General features: G+C 43.3%; 1 protein-coding gene across 2 annotated transcripts in view; it reads left to right on the forward strand.

The window, feature by feature from the left end:
• METTL21C (methyltransferase 21C, AARS1 lysine) overlaps positions 1-27,657 on the forward strand; it is an 81,079-nt gene that overhangs the window by 524 nt on the left and 52,898 nt on the right. The gene's annotated exons all lie outside the window — the stretch shown is intronic.

Below are 27,657 nucleotides of genomic sequence, written 5' to 3' on the forward strand. Positions count from 1 at the left end.
CGGCCAGATGGGGCCTGGGACCCAATTGTGGGCGTGTTGGCCAGACTTCATTTTTAGATAAGGTAAATATTATGTCCAACACAAAAGGTTTCAATATTGTCTTTATTTATAGCAGGAGTGGGGAATCTTTCTTGGGTCAGGAGCCACTGACACACAGAAAAATCAGTCAGGGACCACACAAGTGAAAAAAAACCCACACCTGAATCTCGAAACCCAGTGTAAATAAGTATTACCTGGAAGAGCAATTAGTGTGTACATTCCCCCTTTCATTGTTAAAGGGGGCTTACTTAAATAATTCATTTGAGGGTTTTGATCCTGTTTGTGGAGTGGGATTTCAGGAAGCTGGGCCCAAACTGCACTTTCCTTGGATCTGAAGGGATTCAGTGTCTGTACTGCTACTTGGGAGGGGGGGGGGGGGCATTGATCTCAACTTGGAGCCTTGGCTGAGGGAGACCAGCAGAGCTGGTCCAGCAGGACCAGGCAGTGAGAAGTCCCAAAGAGGAGGAAGATGAGTTTCAGTAGCTTTGCCAGTACTCCGGGAAGCACCCCAAGGTGATCTCGCCCTATCACAGGGAAGTCAGAAGAAGAGTATTCCTCTTTCGACTTCCTGCTGTGTAGACAGCGCCAAAAGCCAAATTAAGCTATTTTGACTTCATCTACACAATTCATATTATATTTTCAATAAACATGCCATATTGTCTTTTCCCATGAAAAAGATCCTGTGTATTTCTTAGAAGCATAAAACAGATATAAATCTGTAATATAGGTATGGCCTTATATTACAAGGATGAGAAGACACGTTCCTTGCCCTGAAAATTTTATAATGTTAGGCCTTAATGCTGTGTGATGATGTGCACACCTCATTCTCATCAGAATGGAAGATGGCCTGAATCTCAGAATGCGTTCAGCATTTTTTCAAGATTTAGCCTAGGAATAGACTTTGCAGAATTTGATTTTATTTATATATGTATTTATTTATTAGTAATTTAAACAGATAATATCAGTATTGATTTTAAGGATTTTTTAAGATATTTAAATTTTCAGTTGCACATAATTATGGGTTCTAAGCATTTTTTTTATTTTTATCTTTTATTTTCACTGTTGTGGGAAAATTATGGGAGAGAGCAGATAATAATTACAACAGTAGGGATTGAGATGCAAAAACTGAAAGCTTTATAAAACACAAATTATCATGGAGATGTGGTTCTGCTATTGTTCCCAGGACTACTTGTTGTCCTTTGTGACCAGTAATGACACCGACAACAATTTTACATCTTTGTCTCTGTTTACACTGCAGGCTTCTTGTGCAAAAAGCTTTTTACTTGAACTGCATGGACGCTCTCTCAAAAGAAAGCACTGATTGCTATCCACAGGATGGCCACCAGGGCAACTATGCTTTTTCCTCTTTCCTGTTTTTGCACAACCCTCCCCCTTGTTGCCCATCCACACACACCTTTTTGCGCAAGAACACTTGCACAAAAAGGAGTTATTCCTCGTAGAAAGAGGACTACCTACACTGGAAAAACCTCCATTCTGTTGTTTTACTTGCGCAAAAACATGCTTGCAGGGTGGACGCTCCGTGAGTTTTTGTGCAAAAATGGCTGTTTTTGTGCAAAAACTATGTAGTGTGGACCTAGCTATAGTGAGCAAGGCTGTGGCTAAAATGACCAATGCCTAAGCAGTAGTTTTTTCCACAGGAAATGCATAGGTACCTTGATGCAGGGAAACAAATTGTAATTTTTACCTGCCACTGCTTATGACATCCTCTGTGTCTCAAAAGCCATAAAGTTTTTAATCCCAAACTGCGTAAACCCACTGTTGACTACTGCTTGCCAACAAGAACTGTTTGTTGCTGACAATTCCCAGTTACCAATGTTAATGTTTTACTCTCAGATTAGGTTTCCATGTGTCCTTAGAGTATTTTCTTCTTGCCATTTTGTATATGGTTGCTCACTTTCAGTTTGCCATACAGCACCTGCTTTGGCATTCTTATGTTATATAACCCTAATCACAGCCCAGCGTAACTGTGATGTGATAAGCATGGTTTCAATCCCTGTGGAATGACTACATTCTAAGACCTCATTATTAGTAATTTCATCCTACCATTTGATGCAGAGTATGGCATGCCAATGTCATAAATGAAATTTATCTAGAAGCTTGATGTGATGCCAATAGCAGGTCCATATCTCTCATCTATACAAGAAGTAGGATAGCATAACTGCTTTCTAGATTTTTAACATGGTTTGAAATTTAATGTAAAGGGACCATGTCATAGGTGGTCTGGGCCAGTAATCACAGCTGGATTAGGTTTCACACATCCAGGGCAGTGGTCAGGGAGTAGGAGTCACTTTGTGTCCAACACAGGTTAGCAGAAAAGAGGAATTAAAGCATAGGCGTGCACAGCACATTTCATTAGGGTGTGCACCCACATAATTTTTTAAAATGTAGTCTTTGACCCCCCATTAGCCACACCTCTGGAGGCAACACTCTAGGGGCAAGATGGACACATGACCAGAAGTAAAAGGTGTCACGTGACACCTCCCCCCCCCAGGACTTTCCCCACCGTCCTCCTACCAACAGCGATTAGTTTGGCCCCCACCAAACCCCCTGCATGCAACTATCCTGCAATTGCATTAACCCAATGTGTGTGACATTAACTCGGGGGCGGAGAGGCTGGGGGAAGTGTTCCCTCTAAGAGTTTCCTCCCATGAGCAGAATGAATTTTGTGTTGTGCACCAGTACTGAGTTCATGTGGCCTGGTACCTTCCCCAGCCGAGGTCAGCTTGCCGGCCTCCTTTCCGGCGCCCCTACCGGCTCTGGTGCAGAGGTGCGGAGTCCGGTGGTTCCGTCCCTCCAGGCCAGTCCACCTCTGCTTTAGGGTGTGCCTGGGCACACCCAGCATACCCTGGATGTGTCTAGACTGGCCAGTTTTTCCAGAAAATCAGCCGCTTTTCCGGAAAAACTTGCCAGCTATCTGCACTGGCCGCTTGAATTTCTGCAAAAGCACTGACTTCCTACTGTAAGAAATCAGTCCTTTTTGCAGAAATACTATGCTGCTCCCGTTCAGGCAAAAGTCTTTTCCCGAAAAACTTTTGCGCAGAAGGGCCAGTGTAGACAGCAGAGATTTGTTTTCCGCAAAAAAGCCCCGATCGCGAAAATGGCGATCGGGGCTTTTTTGCGGAAAAGCGCGTCTAGATTGGCCACAGACGCTTTTCTGCAAAAAGTGCTTTTGCGGAAAAGTGTCCTGCCAATCTAGACGCGCTTTTCCGAAAATGCTTTTAACGGAAAACTTTTCCGTTAAAAGCATTTCCGGAAAATCATGCCAGTGTAGACGTAGCCCCTGTGTGCACACCTATGGATTAAAGGGAGTTGCAGTCATCAAATGCAAAGATAGACTAAGACTTCCACATCCAAAATTACTTGATTCCCCAGATTAGACGGTCCCCAGCAGACCACAGGCACCCAGACTGAAGTGGCAGCAGCGGCGGGTTCCCGCGCTTCTGAGGCTTTGCTCTGGCAAAGCCTCAGAAGCGCGGGAACCCGCCCGGTGCCCCTGGTCTGCTGGAGACTGTCTCCAGCAGACCAGGGGCACCGGAGCAGCTTACGAACGGGGCTTTCTCGCCCCGGAGCTCGCAGGTAGCAATCCGCCACCTCGACCTCCGGGGCGAGAAAGCCCCGTTCGTAAGTGCGGATCCGACGTAAGTCGGATCCGCGTAAGTCGGGGACTGCCTGTATTTGCACTGACACTGTGTTGACCTAAAGACATTGGTCATGACCCTATGCTGCTTATGGAGGTGGATTTATTAAGTCAGCGTAGTGGGGAAGTTATGTCAGCAGGAACAAAATTTAAACATAGACATCTTTCATAATTAGATGGATTTAAGCTGCATTCTGTTGCCCTAACTCTGCAGGATATATCAGATCTCAGGCAACTTGTCTCTTCTGGACTATTTCGCTCTATCCTGGATTACTCCAGTTTCAGGCTAGAGATCTCTTCCTTTAAAGTCTCTCTATAAATCAGTCACTTCTGCCTCTGAATCAATTTTAAATTTAACAGTAGTATGATAAATCTTGAGACTGACAGTCCACCTGCTCCTGAATGCTGCTTTTAACAACACATCCCAGGCATCACACACACTTTCTCTCTTATCTCTCCGGTTTCACTGCTCTCAATGTTCTTTTCTCTGACATTTCCCACGTACACTTCACTGATGAAGCAGATCTAATTTGTTCTGTATTTTCCCTTGCTGCACTTGCCACATTTCTGCTCAGAGCACTCCTTGCTCTTAAGAGGAATGTTTTAATCTTCCCTTTTCCCTATAGGAACTTCATTTGGTATTTTGTGCCTTATGCTTCCACTACTTTCTCACTGAAAGTCAGTGACATTTAAGCTGTGTCTACACTGGCAAGTTATTCCGGAAAATCAGCCGCTTTTCCAGAAAAACTTCCCAGCTGTCTACACTGGCCGCTTGAATTTCTGGAAAAGCACTGACGATCCAATGTAAAATCATCAGTGCTTTTCTGGAAAAACTATGCTGCTCCTGTTCGGGCAAAAGTATTTTTCCGGAAAACTGTTCCGGAAAAGGGCCAGTGTAGACAGCACAGTAGTGTTTTCCGCAATAAAGCCCGATCATAAAAATGACGATTGGAGCTTTTTTGCAGAAAAGTGCGTCTAGATTGGCCACAGACGCTTTTCCGGAAAAAGTGCTTTTCCAGAAAAGCGTCCTGCCAATCTAGACGCGCTTTTCCGGAAATACTTTTAACGGAAAACCTTTTCCGTTAAAAGCATTTCTGGAAAATCATGCCAGTGTAGACGTAGCCACAGGGTACGTCTACACTGCAAGGCTATACCAGAGATATCCCGAAATAGCTACTCCGCATCTTTTGAATGCGTCCTCTATTGCGAAATATAGCGGACCCGCTAGTTTGGCATCCCTGTAAACCTCATTCCACAAGGGATAACGGATGTCTTGAAATAGTGTGTTATTTCAAAATTTGGTGCTGTGTAGACACACCAAATTTTGAATTAGCCTATTTTGAAATAGAATCAAAATAAGATACACAATTTGTGTAGCAGAGTGGAAAGGGGACCTGGGCCCTCCCTCTCTCCAGGTCCCGACCCAGGACCTTAAAGGCAGGGGAACGGCTCTGCTGCCTGGTTGATGGGGCTGTTCTCCGTAACTCACCAACCCACGGGGTTATTGGTGCTTTCCTTGCCCCATCCTGGGCCACTTCTTTCCCTCCGTCGGGTTGCTTCTCCCATCGGCTGCCCGCCCTTCGGGTCCTGATGCTCGCCGCTCCCCTGAAGTGCCTGCCCGGTCCTCCGTCTTCCCGGGGCTCCATGGGCTTTCGGACATCCGGCCGACTACCGACTGCGCTCCTCCTGCCGTCCGCTTCCTCCTATTGCTGTCCACCCCACTCTGCGGCCCGTGGTCGCCTGTTGAACTAGCGCGCCAGCACTGTCATGCCTGGCATGCCATGGTCCCGCTCCCAGCGCCTGGCGTGCGGCATCAGCCCTAAGTACTTCCTCCCCCGCTTGTGCGGGAGCGGCCGCAGAGCAGGCTGTGAAGGATCACCGCGGCGCGATCGGCGGCCAACATCTCCTCCAGTTGCTGGGGAGTGTGGGGCTCTGTGGACTCAGCAGCCTCTGATCCCTGAGCCCCGTTATGCCCTTAAACTGAATTTAATACTCCTAAAAATTAGAAAATGAAATCCTTGATTTATTCACGTATCAAGTACCCTGAGCAACTGTAGTGTCTGTCAAATGTGCCTTGATCATGGATCTAGAGGGACTCATCTCTAGGATGTTATACCACCACTAGTTTAATCTGTGCTCTCTCTCTCTATTGAGATTACCAGAAAGAGTGTCTGCAAATTATAATTATTATACTGTACAGCACTGGCAATATTCACAGGTTTGTATAAGATCCAGAATAAAAGAAGTCACCATCATGAAATACCACAAATTTCAACTGGGATTACACTACACTTACTTGGGACAGCTGATATGTGAATAAATGAAGGATTTCATTTTCTATTTTGATTAGCACTAAACTCAGAGTTTATTGAGTCTAATAAGTAAGGGTTTATTGAGTCTATTAAATAAGTTTAATAAAGCCTATCTTTGGTTTTCTGCTTCTTTGTGCAACTGTAAACAATTAATCCAGTTCCTTAAACCTTAATGTGTGGCTGTGAAGTTTTAGATAAGATTTCCTCTTATGATGTTTTTATGTTAATCTGCAATCTATCACCTCAGAATGCTTTCTGCTTCACTCTAGGAAAATACATCTGGTGTAAATCAATGTAACTCTATAAAGGCAATGGAGCCATCCCAATTTGCACTAGTTGTCAATCTGGACCAATAACTGAAAAATTTTCTCTAGTACCTTAAATCAGCTTGGTTTCTCATTATTATCCCTTTATGAAGAGTCCCAAACTAGGTTCTGGACTGCTGACATCTTTCCTGTCAATATTGTTATAGTTTTACTGAATAGATGAGTCTGTAGTATTCCACTTATTCACTGACCATCTAAAAGCCTGTTTTCTTAGCATAGACACAATTTTGCTTTTCTCTGATTTCTTCTACCCTGCACCCCAAGTATTCTAGATGAGTTTCTAAAACTCTTGTATTCAGAAAAATAAATGGTTTTTGTTAACAAAATAAAGTGCTCCCCTCAATGACTTTCACAGGGGGGAAAGGGGATGTCAACCTGGAAGGGGGGAGGGAGGCCCACAGCTGAGGGTGGCGCCTAGGATGAGGAGCCCCTGCCACCTTGGCTGCGAAGGCCAGATCGGAGACGGGTGCTCCTGCGGGCTGGGACAGTAGGGGGGTGGGCAGGAGGTGGGGCTGTAGCTGAGTCTGGGATGGCAGAGGCTGGGAGGGGGAGCAAGGGCAGAGGGGAGGCAGGCTGAGCAGGAGCTGGCTTAGCAGGGGAAAGGACTGGGGAAAGCCATGACCTCCCAGATTACAGTGCAAATGTCAGTGCGCTGCTGGGCAAATTGCTCAAGCAAGCGCCTGCGCCACTCTGCCTCTGACTCCATCTTGCGGTTCATTGAGTCCTGCATCCCTTGCAGTACTGAGATGTGCTGGTGCACCAGCTCCGAATATGTGCGCCAGTGCCGATGGGTTCCCTGCAGCCATCTGGGTGGTGGGACAGGTGTGGCGCCCCCATCCTGGTCAGCTGGTCCAGCTGTGGAGGACAAGAGGGAAAAGTTGTCAGTCACGCATTTCTCACACTTTCCCTGAGAGGGCATGCCCTCCTTTTTCTCAGCAGGCAGTGGCTGTCCTAGGGTCAGAGGATACTCATGTGGGTCTCAGTAAGGCATGGTGTGGCCTGGCCAGCAGCCACGGCCTCCCTGGAGCCCAGAAGGTGTGCAGGCTACCATCCTGCCCACCTCCCCTCTCCCCCCCCACACATACGTGCCATGGCCAAGCAGCACAGACAAGTGTCAGGCCATGGTTGGGGTTCCTGCAGGGTGCTGAGAGGCCTGAAGCTGTGTGGCAATCCCAGCATCCCCAACCCATGCCTGCACCTGGCATCACTGCCTGCAGGAGCAGGTGGTACCTCACAGCAATTTGGGTGCAGGGGTAGGACAGCCCTCCCTGAGGGTGGCCATGGGTGTGCCCCCCCCCATGCTGTGATCAGCATGACATGTCACAACACTGCACCATCCAGTTTACTCCCGCCTGCCGTGCCCCGTTATGTGTTGGACCCTCACAGCACTCACCAGATGTTCCCTCCCCGGGGTCCAAAGTTGTCTGGGAGGCCTCCTGAGTTTGGGCATCTGGCTCTTTGGTGCTCCTGGTGCTGTCCTTCTCCTCCTTCTCTTGGAGTTCCTGGTTGACTGCGTGGAGTTCCGGCCGCTGCTGAACAGGGGTCTCCAACACAGACTCCACAAGATGCTCTGCAGGCAGGGGTTCCCCTGGCCCCAGGATCCAGTCCAGATCCTCATGGTAGGCACAATAGCATGCTATTTCCCCGGAGCGGGAGCTGCGCTCACAGGCCCTGACGTATCCCTGCCTCAGCTCCTTCACTTTTGCCTTGACCTGCTCCGCTGTGCATGGGAGGTGACCTTTTTTAGCCAGGCCTTCTGCCATTCAGGCATAAATGTCCGCATTCCTCCTTCTACTGGACTGCATGGCCTGGAGGGACTCCTCCTCAGCCCAGAGCCCCAAGAGGGCTTTGATCTCGGGGCCACACCAGGAGGGTGCCCGGCGTTTGGTGCCCCTGGCTTCCTGCGGGGCTGTGTCCCCAGAAGAGCCAGGGGATTCTTGGGGGGCTTGTCCCTGGGACATGTCTCCCAAGTGTCTCTACCAGGAAGAGCTGCGCAGTCAGGGTCCTGGCTGGAGCTGGCTTGCTGCCAGAATGGTAATCCTGGGTACCTATGCCTTTTAAAGATGGCTGCAGGCATGAAGAATAGAGTTGAAAGCTTTGGCGGGAGTGTCCACCAGGGCTTCTTCCTGGAGGCCTTTATTGTGAATATAAAATTCTCCCCCTACAATTATTCCTTGTAGAAAGAGATTTACCGTCATCAACAAAACTGCCGCGTTCTGTCAACTTACTATCAACAGAACTCGGCGGTAGTGTAGACGCGGGTATAGTTTTGTCGACAAAATTCTGTAGTCTAAACACACCCTAAGATTGCCTATTGTTCACTTAGGCTATGTCTACACAGCAACATTATTTCGATATACCTAGTGTTATTTTGAAATGACTTATTCCACGTCTACACAGCAGGCAGTTATTTCAAAATAATGTCAAAATACTGTCAAGCTGGAGGACTGCTTACTCTGACTCCTGTAACCCTCATTGTATGAGGAGTAAGGGAAATTGGAGGAAAAGTGCTCAATTTCAAAATAAGTGTCGTGTACACTCTCCCTATTTCGAAATAAGCTATTTCTAAATAAGATATGCAATTGATGTAGCTCAATTTGCATAGCTTATTTCGAGTTAAGCCCTGCTGTGTATACTCACCCTTCAAAACTGAACTGTGAAGCAAAGCCAGGGACTGTAGAAAGACCCAGAGACCTTATCCTTTTCATCTCAGATCTGTTTGATGCTTTGTCACGGAAAGCTTTGTTATAAAATCTCCAATCCCATCTGAATCATCCCAAATATAGATATTTGACTATAACCTATGGACTAATTCCGTAAAAATACTCTTTGCAACTACAAAGCTCAACATCAATACTGTGAATCTGATCTCAGAACTGTATTCATGTCTGTATGTGTGCTAAACTCTTTTAATCAATACTCTCTCTTTTGTTTTTTAATAAATTATAGTTTAGTTAATAAGAATTGGTTGTAAATGTGTATTTGGATGAGATCTTAAATATTCTTTAACCTGGGAGGTAATATGTCAGATCCTTTGGGAGTAGCAGGACTTTCTTCTATGATAAATAAGATTTTCAGTGATCCTAATCATAACTGACAGCTTTAATGGAGCTGTGTTGTAGGTTTCTGGGTAACCAGTAAGGCATAATAGAAGCTGTTTTGTGCTGGTTTGGTAAATCTAGGTATTGAATATCCACCAATTTTGAAGATTGCTTGCCCCACTCTTTGCAAGTCTCAGAAGCATAGCCATGTTACTCTGTAACTGAAAAAACTTAAAAAACAATGAAAGGTCCTACAGCACCTTCGAGACTAACAAAAATGTAGATTGTATCATGAGATTTCATGGGCATAACCACAAAGTTTCATCTGAAGAAGTGGGTTGTGCCCACGAAAGCTTATGGTACTGTCTAATTTTTTTGTTAGTCTCTAAGGTTCTGTAGGACAATTCGTTGTTTTTTAAGTTTTTTCAGTTACAAACTAACATGGCTCCTCCCTGAGACTTTTAAACATGTAAGGTACTACATTCAGCCACATGAAGTGGAAAACTATCAACTGCACAAAGAAACTCATATAGATCTAAACAGACATCTCCCAAACCAAGTGCAAACAGATACACATCATACCTAATGAAGGTGAAAATCACACTACAATCTACATACCCACAGACTACAGCAAGAGATTATACCACACACTCTCAAAGAAATTTTGCAACCACCTAATCACCATTCTTTGCAGTTCATCCTAATTGAGTGACCTCAGTTATCTTCCTTGGGACCCTGGTCACAATCTGACTATCAGAAAGTTTTTTTGGATATTCAGCCTACATTTTCCTTCAATATTTTCTATATTTCTAATTGTTTCTATATATCCACACCCTTGTATCACATTAAATCATTTCTCTCTTTTTGGTGTTTACATATTTCAAATACTTATACACTGCAATGTATCTTGGCTTTGTCCAAGATACACATATTTGGAGGATTTCTCATAAATTAGCTCTCCTTCCTGTATTTAGATTGGAAGGCAAGGACTGACTCTTTACTGTGTTTATCTCCCTCCCTCCCACCTCCAACCTAGTCACCACATATTAGCATCTGTCAGAGTTACCATGATATAAATGTTTACTATTGCTGCTATCTTAATCATTTGTATTGCTGTCTCTGAATTTATTCCAATTCATCAACTTCCTTTTCTTAAGATGCCCATAACTAGGTACTGTATTTAGTTGCCATGTCAGCTACAGATTGCATCAATAATGACAGTCAATGCCTCTTTTTATTAAGTTTTAAATGACTCAGATATTTTTGCTATTATAAAATTACAAATCTTTAACAGGTTTTAACACAAGCCTTTAGTGACAACGTATTTTTAAAGTCTCTTGTGAGCCCCCCACTTTCAGCACTAGGCATGCCAGAGTGATGAACAGTTTTGACACTAAAGGATTGTATTAAAACTACCCAAAGTCACAGATTCTCTGGCTGTGGATTGAATTCATTGCCACCACCCACATGCAAAACCACTTTGAGAACCCAGGAAGGTGCACATGGGAATTACTTTCAGCTATTCTCAAGCTCTTTTAACCCTGCCTCCGGAGACAACTTGAAAACTGTAATTTCTCTTGGTGGTTTAGCTTTGCAGTTTTAGGCATATGTACACAGAACCTCCTGCTTTCTAGAACACAGGAATCAGATCATAGTTTTAAAAGGGTGATTTTTAGTAACAAAACAAAAGAAAACAACCCATACTTGATGAAATGCTACATGGATGGTATGTATTACAGAGCAACTGGCAAAAAAAAGAGGGGTAGATTAAAACACAGAGAATTGCTTTCCTGGGATTCAGTTTGGAAAGTTACAGTGTAAGGGGGTAGTTATGTGTCCAACAAACAACAAAATAAAGAAAATAACCTGATTGTGTCTGTTTAAACATTCCATTCTATTTTCATATCTGTAATTTCAAGATTTAATCCTTTCCTAGGCATGGATGTCGCAAGATTCTCTACCCCTTGCTCCCTGGCTTATTTCATGTCCTCCAAAGCTCCCCTATAGACACAAAAGAACAGGAAGGTGACTCTTTGAATTCAGAAGCTCACACTTTGTTTCCATTGGCTCTCCTGGCCTCCTGCCAACTCACTTCCTGCTTCCCTAGCATTCCTGAGGATTCTCTAGGACCCACTGTCTATGGTTTTAAGCCTTACAGGCAAGACAATTAGGTCTCAAGAGTTCTTTAAACATTGTGAAAAGACTTCAGTTTACTGAATGGCTGAAATGTTCAGAAAAGGGTATTAATAACCCCCCATTCATAACATTCCAAATTAATATTAATTTATTAAAGGGTATAATAAAACCCATCTTTGTTTCCACTACCTCAGTAACAGAAAATTTATAAAACCAAACTTCATTCAAAAGAAAATTAGTTAAGCAAACAGGAATTCAATTACCATGTGCTCAACATTACAATTATACTTGCACTACCAGATGAAATGATATATCAGTGTGAACAGTCCACTGACATCAAAGGGAAATAAAATCTTAATATCTTGGAATATATTGTTGTTTAATGTTAATTGGCATGCTCTGCAAATTAACCAAACTACTCCTTTTATAGTCCATTATAATACAAATTAACATTAAACTGCCCCTTACTGCACTGAGGCTATATCTACACTGCAAGGTTTTTGCATAAAAATAGCTGTTTTTGCACAAAAACACGTGGAGCATCCACACCTCAAATGCGCTTTTGCCCAAGGAAATCAAGAGTAAAATGGCAGAAGAGAGGGCTTTTTCCACTGTAGGTAAACCTCCTTTTATGAGGCACAATTCCCTTTTGTGCAAGAGTTCTTGCACAAAAAGGCAAGTGTGGATGCTCCAGAAAGGTTTCTTGAGCAAGAAACCCCTATGGGAAAAAGCACAGGTGCTTTGATGGCCATTCTGTGAATGGCCATTATAGCTTTCTTGTGCAAGAGCGTCCATGAAGTGTGGACGCTTTCTTGCGCCAAAGCACATCACTTTTGCAATTTGCTTTGAGGTGTGGATGTGCTCTTGTGCAAAAAGTTTTTGCACAAAAACTCTTGCGCAAAAGGCTTCTTGTACGAGAAGCATGTAGTGTAGACGTAGCCTTAGATTTCTGCCAACTCCTTGAACTAGGGGTCATCAAATGAAATTAATAGGTAGCAGGTTTAAAATAAACAGAATGAAGCTTTTCTTCATGCAGCATACAGTCAGCTCCTTGCCAGAGGATGTTGTGAAGACCAGACTTTAACATGGTTCAAGAAAAAACTAGATAAATTCATGGAAGATAGGTCTATCAATACTTATTAGCCAAGATGTCAGAGGCTGTCAGAGGCTGGAAATGGATGACAGGAGCGGGATCACTTGATGATTATCTGTTCTGTTCACTTCCTCTGGGTCATCTGGTATTGGCCACTGTTGGAAGACAGGATACCGGACTAGATGGAACTTTGGTCTGACCCAGTATGGCCATTCTTATGTGCTTAAGTTCCTTCCTGGCTGTTTATATTACACATAGTTTTAAATTAACATGTGCACCAATGTCCTTCCCATACTATCAGTATAGACCACATTTAAATAAAACAGTCATAACTTTTAAAAATGCTCAGAACAGTTTTAACTAAAACAAATCAGCAACATAATCCTTGCTAACTTCAATTCCCTTGCTTGTCTCCAATTTACCTCTAATTTGTACTCTCATTGGAAAGCTCAATATCCCACACTCCTCTACACTTAAGCTAACTTTAGGCCAAAGCCTGATTTCTACTTAGCATATTTTTTAGGCTACACTTAATCCCTTTTTATATCCCTGTCTTCCTTGTTTTCTACAAAATTTCCCAATTTAGTGTCTTCTACACATTTAACTAGTGTGTGGTTTATCCCTTCTCTGAGATTAATGAAGATGTTAAATAAGACTGGGCCTCACCCCACCCCTCTGATATCCCCATTAAACACCTTCTGCCTCATATGTTCTTTTCTGAGCTGAATTGCTATGTAAGGAAAATTGTGTCAGTTACTTTGACCTCCATTTTAAATTATGGGGTGTGTGTCACAAAATCTCTCTTCCTTTACAAGAACTTTTATGATGCCATGAAATGCTGCATGGGCAGCAAATTATTGGAATCCACATGACAGACTGTAGCCCCAGACGTGTCTGGCACTCCTTTTCCTCAGTGCTTATAAATCATTAACTTCTGACAAGCACAAGCTCGTAAGAGAGATGAAACACGTGACTTTGTCCTAAGGACTAAGCACTTCAAAACTGGTCCGGCATCAAACAGTTTTTATTCATGAAAAATAAAACATGGTAGCGTTTAAATGGATTTTTCTGGAATAGCCATGGCCATTTCTAGGTCGCCTGGTTAATTTTATGAGCCAAATCAAGGCCATAATCTGGGTTTCAGAACTGAGCTAACGTGTTCATAGGCCAGTGGGGTAGTTCGGTTAGCTGAAAAGGAGGCGGGGGAGAGGGGAAATTATACTTCACTGTTCTGGGCAAATGCTATGCATAGTAACATTACACTGAGACACAGAAGTTAGAGACTCCCCTCATTGCCAGCAATAACTAACCACCCAAGAATTTCTGAGCAATGACATCAGACACACACAGTCTCTGGAAGAGTCAAGCTTGATAATAAAGTCAGCAGGAGAGAGATTTGGAAACCATGTCACATATATGCCAACCTACGCTGGCTTCCTGCAGCGAGGTTTTGGCCTTGTATTTTAAGAATGATGGACAGGAGCAGTGCTGACCAGCAAGCTGATAAAAGCTGATTATATAAATGGAAAGTTACATGACAAATTTGTTTTCCTGTTTAATTGAGGCAGTTGCTCCTTTAGTTTATATGAATGTTCAAAGGAATTATCTTACTGTGAATCTTCCTTTTTAAACAACTGACTTCAAAGGTTTCTCAGATTGTAAATTGAATTGATCACTGCAGACAACTGTTTATGGGTAGAAGTGAATCCAGAAGCATTTGGATCTGGTTCAGCACTAATTTTAGGATAGTGTTCGGTTTTCAGGCTCAGGCAAATGCAGTTTTATAGTATAGAAGGGACTGTACTTAATGACTGCTTGAGTTCTGTTAGTCTGTGGTTGATTGTTCTGTAATAGTGATCAAATCTTATGTGTATGAGTTTTCCATCTCTTTTCCTTCTTCAAAGAGAATTTAACTGCATCCAAGCAGGAATCAGGAGCAGGTCCCTATTCTTGCTTGTACCCTACCTGAAACTAAAGCATTACAGTTATGTTTGGATGAACAGAGTCAAATCCCAATCACTTCCCCTTGATATTGAAGGGGTTCAGATGTGAAGTTTCAAATTGTATTTGAATTCCTGAAACTGCCACACTCACTTAAACACTTATGGTTAGTTACAAGGGATGAAAATTGCATTTAAAATGGAGATTTTTGTGAGCACAGCTATAAAGCAATATATCTCAAAGTGGGCCACATGAGCCCACTTTGGGAAAGCCACTAGTGGGCCTGTGCCGCTTTGTTTATCTAAAGCCTTTGTAGCCACAGGGCCTCGCAATTCCCATTGGCTCCGGTTTGCCATTTCCAGCCAAGGAGAGCCATGGAAAGTTGAAGCGCAGGCCACATATGCTCTTTGCTGGAAGTTTGCACAGTCACATCCCTTTATTTCTTAGACTCTAGAAGGATGACACACAAAAACCCACAAAACACAGACACACAAAACAAGTTGCTTCCAAACACAGTGATACAACTCACCACACCTAATTCTAGACTTAGATAGTCAGTATGGTGCCAATGGGCCATATCTGGACCAACAAATGATTTTGAACAGACTTCAAAATCATTTTATTTACTTTTATTGTTATTATTATTTTTCTATTATTTGATCTGGTGTCTGAACCTTGACTATACATTGACCAAGAAATTTGGATCCTGACAAAAAATAATTGACTATTCTTGTTCTATGCTGGCTGCATAGAGGCACTGCTACTATGCCCTGATAACACACTTTTCTACTGAACAAGGCCAAGAAAAAACCCTGATTTTTAAAGTTATAGCTTGCAGTTCCAACTCAGTACTCTATATAGCCTATTGTCAACCATCTTTTCTCAATTTTTTTTAGGCATCCCTAAAAATAAAACTCTGATTTTATGAATATATATATATATATATATATATAGAGAGAGAGAGAGAGAGAGAGAGAGAGAGATTTTACGGTACAATTTACATTTAGAACACATTCTGAAAATTCACAGTGCTTATATGCTAGTTCTATGGGCAGTAAAACATAGAAGAAAATTCGTTTTTTGTAATATCCACATTTATTAAATTCACACAACAGGAAAAACACGACAGCCAATAACAGTGAATCAATACTGAACAACTCCAACCCTTCTCCCTCTGATATAACAGGAGACAGCAAAGGGAAAACCATATGCTAACAATGGAGTACTGTACTCAGTCAGAGGTCCGATGGAATAGGAACAGGTGCTCAGACCTTCTTCCCTGTGGCTATAGACAGCTGTAGGGGAGGAACTCTGAGGAGTCCTTAGATGTATAAGTTTCTGCAGTGTTAGAGCAGATGAGTTGGCAAAATATCCAAACAGTTCTGTCCTTTGTTTAATCCCCGCCTTCGCAATGGGAAACAAAACTGAGATCACAGAGGAGCTTTTTGCAAAGCTATTCCAGCACTGCAGAGGGCCTTCGCCACAGAATGCAGGCTTCGCTTTGTGTGGTTAATATCCAATGATATGGGGCGCAGGTAGCTATGGTCTCACTGTGTTGGGCAGTTGCCACAACCGTGGGTCCAAGCACCCTGATGGTGACAGTGGGATGAGGTCTGTCTGTAACTTGAGATGGTTCCAGCCTTTGCCACGGCTCCCAGGTACAGCAAGCAACTCTCCTCCATGGTGTGATGAAGAACTGCCAACCCAATCCTCTCAGGAATCAGTATATTTATGAGTTCAAAAGGTAGGAAAACAGCTGGAGTCCCGAGTGCAGAAAAGTAGAGTGACGTGTGCAAAGTCTATGTGCTTTGTGCAGGTTTCTGTGCTGTGTGAACACAATTGTTGTCGAGAGCATAGCCAGGTGCTGTGTGCAAAGGTGTTTTTGGTGGCAAAGTCTCTGTCACTCATGACGGGTTCCATTTTGAATTCCCTTTCCAAAACCCTGACTCCATTTTGATTTTACCAACTGTATCTTAACAACATTGTATTAAAATACAATACAAAATATCAAATTTAAAATGCAACATAATAACATAAAGTGAACTATATATTCAACAATTGAACTATATATTCAGTTTAGCAAAATTGAAACTTCCAGCCTTCAATCCTCTTTTCATATTGCAAACATAGACACTAATGTCAACTATAAATGCTATCATAAATACTTGTAATATAAGACATATAAACACAGGATTTGAAATCAATGATCTCACATCTTTGAAATATATCAGATCTTCCCACTAGTGTGCATTGGTGTTTTTAACCATTTTGGATACATCCCGTATGGTATCTATGGCATGTTGAACTGTAATTCTCATTTTATTGCCTTTAACTTTTAGTTTTTTCCACATATCTTTTTAATTTTTCATGGTCTTTTATGATCTCTATATTTTGACCTATATAAACTGGCTCTATGTGATTGTGTATGCGAAGTTCCACATGTATAGTTTCTGATGTAACATCAAATAGATTAAAGTCCCTGTATTGAATGAAGTGTACCCATACATATGTTAGACTTAAAAGAATTGTTAACAGTATCAAAATTATTTACACTGAACACTGGGCATAAACTCCTAATAAAAATGCAGTAACTGTCCACTTGTATAACCACTGAACCAGTTTGGTTCCCAGAAGGTGAATGTAACTTGTACTGACATATTCCCTCATCAGCTTTTAAACATATATGAGACTCTTCCCACAAGTCTGTGGTACAAGTATATCCGAACTCTTTTTGTTCTGTGCAAGCTTGGAGGTTAATTGTCCGATATGAATCTCCTTTAAGATGTACCCATTTTCAACTTTCCACTGGAATAATTAAAGAATCATTGATAAATATACCTAATGGAACAATTGGGTGTATTATTTCTTCCATAGCTTCTGTTAAGGTAAGTATGTATGCAATGATACATTCCTTCTTATGATGATCATATACAAATTTTATCACTTTCCACCAGCCCTCATGTTCTCTCTCAAAGTTGTTGACGTGCTTACATAAGATTTTCCTTAATGCAACAGGAACTTTACCATTGAGACTGTCTCTTATGATATACTTAGCTATATCAATTAACAGAGTTTGAACTTGAATACATGCCAAAGTGATTGATAAATTGGATTGCAGTGTTCCTAGTGCTCCTACTATGGTAAAATAATCTTGTTCTTCAGTATGTAACCATTCTGGGAGTAATTCAATTATTTCCATTTCTGTGTGTTTTATCATAGTTAATGCATCTGACATGGGTTCAGCTAACATCGATAATCCTTAATTTAGTCTTTCCAATCTCTGTGCAGTATGATATTGATTAGCAGCATTAAATATTCCTAATGGAATGGGTTCTTGATCTTCTTCGGGTGATTTTTTAATTTTCACAGCCATCACCAATCCAGAGAGATGTTTTACAATTTCATAATTTTTATGGGATTTTACTTGCACTAGTCTTTGAATCTCAGGGTCTTGCTTTTGCAACCTAATAATATCCTTTTGGTCCAACGGATCTGGAATTTCCACTGAATTAATTATTGCTGAAACCTTATCTCACATGGACTCTGGTCCTAATAGGACGGCCTTTTTAGCCAGCCTGTCGACCTGTTTGTTTAATACTGAAATTTCTGCTTGATTCTGTCAATTGGCTCTCACCTTGAATAGGTATACCTCTCCCATTCGAACTTTGGCCAGATTCCATGCATACGACAAGTACTCCACATAGGCTACGGGTTTCTGATTGGTAGTGCACATATTTCTATGCTTCCAAATTACCATCCAGTCCACCAGCACCCTTAACACCCAGTCAGAATCCGTGCAAATAACAATATTCTCATTGGCTGGGGCATACTGCAGAGCAAGAATTATTGCAATTATCTCTGCTGCTTGAGTTGAATGTATTCTGATGGATTTTAAAATTTCTTTCTGGGTGGATACTTGCAGACCTGCACATCCGGTCACAGCCTTCCCATTACAGTGATAGCTGCCACTGTCAGCTACCCACACATTTCCTTTTGTGATTAGCTTAGCCATTTCATAATTATCAGCCATCTTAAACAGTGATTCAGATTCAGGGACTTCCATAGGTGGTAATGGACATTCATGATTGGTTGTCGTCATCTCTGGGTTGCAAAAAAGTGCTGGTATCAGGCTCGGAGACTTCATCTTTTCCACCTGGATGTTTTTATTCAGCAGTGCCAAAGTACATTGTGCGAGTCTGGGTTGCTTACTCTTCCATTATTTGTCTTTCCTGATATAATATGCTTAATGGGAGTATGTGCAGTCTCCAAAATCACTGGTGACATGCCCACAAGGTATTCCCAATGTTGTAATGACTAGATCAGTGCTAGAACTTCTTTCTCACAGGAAGAAAATTATTCTTCTACTCCAGACAGAACTCTTGATCCGTACACCACTGGTTTTAAGGACATTCCGTGGTGCTGCATCAGAACTGCACTATTGGCTTGTTTCCCTGTGGACAGCACTAAATGGAAGGGCTTTGAAGGATTCGGGTAAGCTAGAGCAGGTGCTTGCATTAAAGATTGTTTGAGGTCGTGCAAAGCCTGTTGTTCTCGTTCTCCCCACTGCCACAACTGATTCTTTCTCAATAGATTATAAAAAGGTGGCTTTGGTTCTAAAGTGCTCGATAAAGTCTCTGCAAAAAGTCCTAGGAAAGTTCTTAAACTATTCACATTCTTAGGTGCTGGAATATTGGAAATTAGTTCAACTCGATCATGATCTCGTTGTCATCCTTTGGGTCCAAGTTATACCCCAAGATAAGTAACCTCCTGTTGCACTAACTGTGCTTTCTGAGGATTGATTAGAAATCCTGCTTAATGCAACCCTTCTAATACCGCATCAAGGTTGTTTTTTTAATCTTTGATTGCTATGACTATGTCGTCTACATAGCTAATGATGTTATTGCTATGCTTGAATTTTTTCCACAATGCTGCTACTATTCTGTGGCAGATACTTGGCGCATTATGAAACCCTTGGGGAACCCTTGTGAAAGTATACTGCTGCTCCTCACGTGTGAAAGCAAACTTTTTGTAGGAGTCAGGATGAAGAGGAATGGAAAAGAAAGCATTCGATATGTCCAAGACCAAAAACCAGCAAGCTCCCACTGCTATTCTAGCCATTATTTCTGGGTATTTGGCAACTACAGGAGTCATACGAGGTGTTACACGATTAAGATGCCTGTAATCGATTGTCAACATCCAAGTTTTCTTATCCGCTTTCCTAACAGGCCATATGAGAGCTCTGCAAGGACTTTTGCATGGTATCAGGACAACCCTATTCCAATAATGAATCGATGTAGCTTTAATTCCTTCTTTAGCTTCCGTGGGGATACGACACTGTTGTTGAAATTTCGGGTCCGGACCTTCCACTTTAATCATTGAGGAGTGTAACGAAGGTGGCTAGCCCACCCTTCTTTTCTCTCAGTTCCTCCGCCAAATCCCGCTGTTCGCTAGGGTACTCTCAATTCCTCACCAATGAGGATAGGGGGGTCCGGGCCCGCCCTCTCTCCCGGACTCCAGCCCAGGGCCCTAAGGACAGGATCGCCCGGTCCTGCCCTGCTGGTGGGGCGCTTGCCCGAAACTCACCAGCACGCCAGCTCCTTGCCCTGCTCTGGGCTATTTCCTATCCTCGCTCTGCATCCAGTCTCTCCAGCTCTGACTCGTCCGTGTCCCTCTTGCCGGTCCTCTTCTCAGTCACCTCCGCCTGTCCTGTCTCCTATCTGGGGGGATTTCCTCTCTCCTCCGCTTCCATGCCCTCCGCCTGCACCCCCCTCCCTGCTCCGGACCCACCTAGATTTAAAATGCCCGCGCCGGTGTCTCGACGTCATTACGTTGGCCGCCGCGCGCGTCGGCCATGCCCCCCCCCCCGTCCACCGGCTCCCTGCCGGCAACGGACCTTCTGCGCCGGCCCTACCGCCACTTCTTAGCTGGGCGGCGGCGGCAGAGCACACACCGCATGTCCCCCGCGCACTTCGGGCAGACCCTAGGAGCATGAGGGCAACCGCAGGGTCAGTGCGGGGTGGGTCCGCATCTGTGGCGTTGAGGCGGCCCACTCCATCACAAGGAGGTTTTCCCATAGTTCAGTTTGTGCATAGCAAATAGTGATCTATGCTTGCTTGTTATTTCTTCTACATCCTTCCCCCATTGAGGTAGATTTAACTATTGACAAGCTTTCACCACTCTAATTCTATGGATCGTGGGTATAACAGTCCCAGCTTCTTCTTCTTTACATCCTAAATGAACAACTTGGTTGGGTAGATGGAAGATCAAATTACATTGTTCCAGCAAATCAATACCAATAATCCCAGTTCCACCTAATGCTTGTAGACCAATAGTAACTTTCTTAGAAATGTGTCCTATGGTACAGTTAACATTATTAATGAAAGGGGCAACACTTGATTTTCCATTATATGCTTGGAGATTCTTGACATGGTGGATTGTCATTTGTTCTGTTTCTGGAACAGCTGGAGTGCATATGAGGCTAGCAGATACCTCTGTATCCACTAATGCCTTCTGTTTAATAGTACCAAACCTCCCATTAAATATCAGATCTATAATTGGTCGACCCCATTGATCCTGATAAATGTGAGCGACCGGGCTGCGAAGCCTGGCCTCTTCACTGGTTGGTATTATCCATGTTCCAAGATGGCGGCACCCTGTCATGACTTCCTGCTGCCGTATTCCAAGATGGCGGCATCCTATCATGGCTTCCTGCTGCCATTGGTGCTGTATCTTTTAGTGACGCTGTTTCATACCTTGCCAATCTTTTAAAAATTTCATCTGTATTCAGACTCTTAATCTTCTCTGGGGGTTCATATCTGGAGAGCCGTTGAGATAATAACTTTCTCATAGCATTAATGTCTTTGGGTTTCCCATGAAACATTCGAGGTTGGAAACCAGGTTTGAACTCAAGGGGCTTTCTATAATTATTTTGTTTATTTTCAGAATTAAAAGCAGCCATTCTTCTATTTGTCCTTACGTTTGGATGTGTAAGTTGTTGCAGTTCATAAATTTCCCTGATTTTAGCTTCCAGCACAGGTAAGGGAGTGCTTCTGATATCAATAGATCCCAGTGCCAATTTTACTCCTGGCAATAACCCTTGAAAATAAATTTCTTTTAACTCGGGAGTATCATATGAGATTACATGCCCCCTGTGCTCACCTAAACCAGTTAGCCAAAATAATAGCTTCTTCTGCATGAAATAAGTTTCTAGCCTCTCACCATTCTTTTGCCTTTTGGCATACATTCGGACCATTAGATTTTCATGTGGAAAATATAGCTTTACAATACACTTATATAAATCTATTTGGCTAATTTGCACATCACTGATTATGTGGTAAGGCAAAGCATTAAATTCATCATTAGACATGCACTCTCTTAACAATGAAATAACATCTTCCTGAGTAATGTTTGGCATTACATAGAGTTTTGCCAGCCAGTTCAACACTGTCTCCTTATTGCATTGACCCAACTGTTTCCCCATAGCTCTAGCCTGGTCAGGAGAGAGCACTTTGCTCTCTTGCTTGACCAGAGGATTTTGTCCTCCATATGAAGTTACATTGGTCGTAATAGGTGCCATAACACTTTCTACCTCTCCTTGATATTCTTGAGGAACTGATGGTTCTAATGTACTTCCCTCTATACACATGGAATCACTATTACAATCCATACCAATTTGCACACCACCAGACTGTACAGCAGCCATTAATCCCTTTGCAGTTAAAATTTGTTGTTGTATTTTTTGTATTTTGATCTTACAGGCAGTATGATTTGAGTCTGACTGGGAAGACAGTATGATTTGAGTCTGCTGGCTTCCTTTAACAGTTGCCTTACATCAGCTTGAGACTCCTTTAATTGTGTCTCCCTCTGAGATGCTTCACGTTCAGCCTCACTGGTGCGAATATGCAACTCTCTCAGCTGTTGCTCCAATTGAGTGATCTGCATATTTAGGCTTACAGTGAAAGCAGAGATGGTATTGTTTTCTATTTTCTTTATTGAAGCTGTATCTCCAGCTTCCCTTTTTCTTCTAGAGCCTGATCTAATTGGTGTTTTAAATGGGAGGCTAATTCCTTGCTAACCATCGCCAGCTCATAAATCAATGCTAGTTTTTTGTATTTCTTTGTGGGAGAGGGATTTGATTCGTTGTACTTTTCCCACAAGGCACAGAACTTCTGTAAAGAATCCTTACCTCTAACAGTCTCCCTCTCCCAAGGATTAGAACCCTTCCCAAAAGAATTAACTGCGAACTCTAGAGTATTTTTATGATGCAGAGGGGTCCATCCTTGAGGTCCAAATGTCCTTTGAGCTATCGTTCAGCTACAAGTTTCTTACCACAACTTCAAAATCAAACGGGGTTACAGGAAATTTGGTAAAGCTAGGTCTGAAATGGCAAAGCCTGTTCATAGCTTTCCTGAGAGATCTGGAGATCTCAGCTGGAGATCTCTAAGTGCTGCTGCAGCCTGATACCTTAGAAGCAACCTCCTCTGAGGAACACTGTGTGTTCTGAGTGGTCAGTTCAGCGGCTGGTTGTACCCAAGCTCGCTATAGCCCTGTTCCACAGCGGATGTTAAAATAAAATAATAAAAGGGTGCCCAGAAACGAAGAAAGGAAAACTAATCCCTCCCTGAGTCTTAGGACCATTATCGCAATACTGGTATTGTTATTATCTGCTGTTAAAAATCTGGACTGGGCCTGCTGGACCAGATCAAGGCCTAAAACTCTCACAGGTCCTGCCACGGTCGCCAATAAATGTTACCAGAGATTCAGTAACAATAATACGAAATTTAGATAATTTAAGATTTATCATCTGAGCTCAATGTCTTATGTCTCTGCCCCAGAATTGAGGCCCCCTGCGAATGCCAGATCTTATTCACCAGTGGGCTCCTGACTCAAATAAAACCAGACTCCAAATAGGTTTAACAAATGTATTATCAATTAAAAACCACACAGCAGTTAATATACAGAGATAACAATTACAACGTCTAAACACCAGCATTGAAAAACCATTCCACAGCCTCTGGAAGAAGAAGAAGATAGAAAAGCCCAGATGAACAAAGTAGGTAAACAGTCTGTAATGGATGTAGTAGCTGAGGGGAAGAAGAGGCCTAGGACCTACTTCCGCTGAGCTGCTTTAGAGCTCTCGGGGAGGAGCACTAGGGAGGTCCCTCATAGATGTCTTTCATATTAAAGATGTTAAAGGAGGATCAGTGGTACAGTTTCTGCTATCAGTCTTGAGCCTTTGCTACAGGTAACGTGGAAACATCACTGTTCCTTGGAGTGCTTTCTCCGGCTCACCACACTTCCGAGTCTTCACCACGGATGAGGAGCAAAGAAATGCTGTCTCGATGGCGCTTAAGGTTACAACAGACCCTATTTGGTGTATCCCGAATACCCTTCCCAAGCCTTCGCTATGGAAGATAAGGGAAAGCACCACAGGAGTCTGAGTACCTTTTCTGATGATGGTTCAGGAGTGAGCCACACTGTCCCTAGAGGGGGCAGTCCTTATATACCTCGTGTGATGGGAAAACCAGATGATTGACAATGTCAAATGGTGTTGATTCCTGGGGTAGCTAATATGGTAATGAACCCGTGGCGGGAAAAGCCAGTCCAAGCCAGTTCTTGTTTACCTCAAACTGTGTGTCAGATTTTAAAATGGAGGCATTAATTCAAAATGGAGTCTGACCCATCTAACACAACAAAGCTTGTCAAAATCATTCCCAACAGTGGGTTACATGTGCACCTGGGAAAATGTACATGTTTGTTGCACACACAAAATAGCATGCTTGTAATTGCACATCAGTTAAATACAACCCTACATATCTTATGCACATGGGATGGAATTAATTCCCATTAGGAAGGAAGGAAGAGCAGCACAAGGTCTGTGAAGCACTTAAATCACACCTAAACCCAATTTTGAGATATTAAGTGCCTATTAAATGCTGCATAAACCTTGTGCTATCCCTCTGCATGTGGATAAATTTAATCCTGTGTGAAGTCATGTTTATGTTAATAGTCCCAGGTAGTGTGACTGGAAATCCATGCCCTGGAAAATCTGTGTGATCTTTTTGATTTCACTGCCCTCTTTGGATTCTTGTGAGCAGTCTCATATGACTGGTGTAAATCTTGCTGGATTACTTACCAGACAGCTGTTCTCTCTTAAAAATTCAAGCAAGACTACAGAAATCTCACGTGGCTGTGCCCTAGATGACTGAACTCTTGTGGGCATATGGACTGAAACATGTGTTAGAAAGAAAAACAAGGCATGAGTACTGAAAATGAATCTACAGTCAATCTGATCAGGTTAAGGGCTAAAAGGAGCTGTTGGTTTTCAAGGACAATTTTTTAAAAAAAGCATCAACATAGGACTCCTCTTCTGGGTCTACAATTCAAACTCATTGGAAAAAAAATATTAATGGAAAGGGAACACAAGAAAGTGACTATTTATGGGGGGAAAGTGTTGAGATACGTATAGGAGTGGCTCGAGGAGAGCAGCCGGCAACTGGTGCCCAAGGTGGAATGCGCGATCGGCGCCCCCACCTCCATAGCCCTCAATGGCGTGATGTCATCATTGGGTGGCAGCCTAGGCAACTGCCGAGGTTGCCTACATCCACAGGCTGCCCCTGGATACGTACTGAAAGCAGAACAAGCACACAGTAGCATCTAAACATCTTGCCAGCCTCTATCAGTGTGAGCATGGGTACATCTACACTGGGGCCATTTGTAATCATTCTACTGCAGTGGTAGTCCCACTGCAGCTACAAATGATAGAAGCTATAATGCAGACACTAATCCTGCTACAATGGTGGTAAAAGTGTCCATTCCCTGTCTGCATTGGTGGCACTACTAGAGGAGTGCTTCTCATGCATTTTCCTAATGTAGACAAAACCTAAGTGAAATTTGGTGCTTACATTTATAACTTCTTAGGGCATGTTCTACACAACAGCTCGGAGGGTGCTGCCAGCATGGCTGCCACAGCATGGGCAGTAATTTGGACTAGCTCAAGTGCAGTCCTGCCCGACCCCCATGTTCCCAGTGTATGTACTTGGGCCGCTAACCTGAGCTGCCACCCATTCACTGTGGACACACACTTATTTTTAGCATGCTACCACAAGCAGAACCAGCACATGCCTGTCCATTTATGCTGGGAAGACTGTTGTTTATTTAGGGAACACAGCAGGGATGGAAAAAGGAGTTCATGGGAGCCTCATGGTCGGGGGGGGGGGAATCAGAAATGTGAGGGCAGACATTTGTCTTTTGATGCCTTGGAGAATGAGTGTGAGACTGCCTTTGAGTTCCCCTCCCACTATGTCCTAGGGCCTCTGGGGGAGGAGGCTATGGAACTGGGTGAGGAGAGAAAGAGGGTCTGCAAAGGGTGGGGAGTGGATCCTGTCCAGATATGCATCTTGGAAAGCTACCATATGCTCCATCACAGATGTCAGGGACAACGAGACAGTCTCCTGGTGTTTCACGTGCAGTTTCCTGCATGCTAGCCTTTCATGATGCTCCATTCACAGCTCCTCCTGTAGCATATTCCTCCACTCAGTTATGCTCTCCGTGTCTAAGTGGGCAGATTGCATTTGCTCATAAGAACATAAGAATGGCCAAACTGGGTCAGACCAGAGGTCCATCTAGCCTTGTACTCTGTCTGCTGACAGTGCCCAATGCCAGATGCTCCTTGAACATGTCTTCCCTTGTCCATTTTTGCCTTTGGATTTATGCAAGCTGGACACCTGCTAGAGTCAGGGGAGTGCACAGCAAGCTCCTCACTGTTTCTGCAGTAATTAAAAGTTACAAGGGCACACATTACGAGAGAGACATTGTGGCACCTAAAACCTGATCAGTTATCACACAGGGAAGGACTCCCTAAAGACAATGGAGATGTGGTCTGTGCAAGGCCAAAGTTATGCTTTAAAGCGGCCACTGTACAGTAGATACACAACAGAGTTCTCAAAGGAACATCTGGACTCATGCAGTTTAGTGGCTGACATGGTAAAAGACCTGCCAGGACATGATCCTGCAAGCAGGAGGGGAATGGAATCCAGTTGTGTGGCTCATGTGGCTTCCCTCTGTGTCCAGCCCACCCCGCAGGAGCGTGAGAGCAGGAGGGGTTCGTGCCAGCTGAGTAAAGTGTGTGTGGGAGTGGCTCTGCTCCCCTGAAAAGGGTGGGGCTAAGGGCAAAAGGAGTAGGGCCATGGCAGTTAGCCTTCAGTCATGCCGAGACCGTGGCATGCTCCCCACACAATCCTCAGAGCCACGTGGAGTGGCAGAGTGGCACTCTGGCACACGAGAGGCAATTCAAAGGGGTCTGGGGGTTGGCAAGTGCTGTAGCAGCAGTAGTGGTGGCTGGATGCTCTGGGCTCCTTTGAATTGCCCCCTTTGCCATTCCCTTACCTGTTGGCAGGCCTGATTTACACTGTCACCTCTATCAACCAGACTTGTAAGGTCATAAAAAAGTTATCAAGTTAGTTTGACAGGATCTATTTTAAAAAACCCATGTTGATTGGCATTAATTATAATACCCTCTTTTAATTCTTTATTAACTGAGTTCCCTCTCAGCTGCTTCATTGTTTTGCCTGGAATATGTGTCAGACGGACAGACCTATAATTCCTGTGTCATCCTATTTACTCTTTTAAAATATTGGCATTGATTAGCTTTCTTCCAATCTTTTGGAACTTCCCCAGTATTCAGGACTAATTGAAAATCAAGATCAATGGTTGAATAAGCTCCTCAGCCTAGGTGGGTTGGACCTTTTTCTGTTTATTCCATCTGCAAACTGAGCATGGGATCTGAAAGTCAAGCTGAGTTCTTTCTGGCTGATGCATCCTCACCAATAACTCAGCTGACTCATCTGGGGGTTGTTAAAGGTGTATCTTACAATCCCTTGAGTTGTAGTCTTCTGTGCACCTTTAGATAACATAACTGCCAGACACCGATACGTATGTAACAATTCTGTTAACTCATTTAGGCCAGAAAAATGCTGCAATGAAAAGAAGTAAATGAGCACTAGGAAAGAACCCAGTTCACTGTCTAATAGCTCTGCTGGCTCTGCAGTGCAAAAAGTCAAACCTCAGTAAACTAGATGGTGAGAGGGAGGTAACTGAGTAAAGTTGTGAA

Source organism: Pelodiscus sinensis, chromosome 1, assembly GCF_049634645.1.
Source record: "Pelodiscus sinensis isolate JC-2024 chromosome 1, ASM4963464v1, whole genome shotgun sequence".
Classification (NCBI taxonomy): domain Eukaryota; kingdom Metazoa; phylum Chordata; order Testudines; family Trionychidae; genus Pelodiscus; species Pelodiscus sinensis.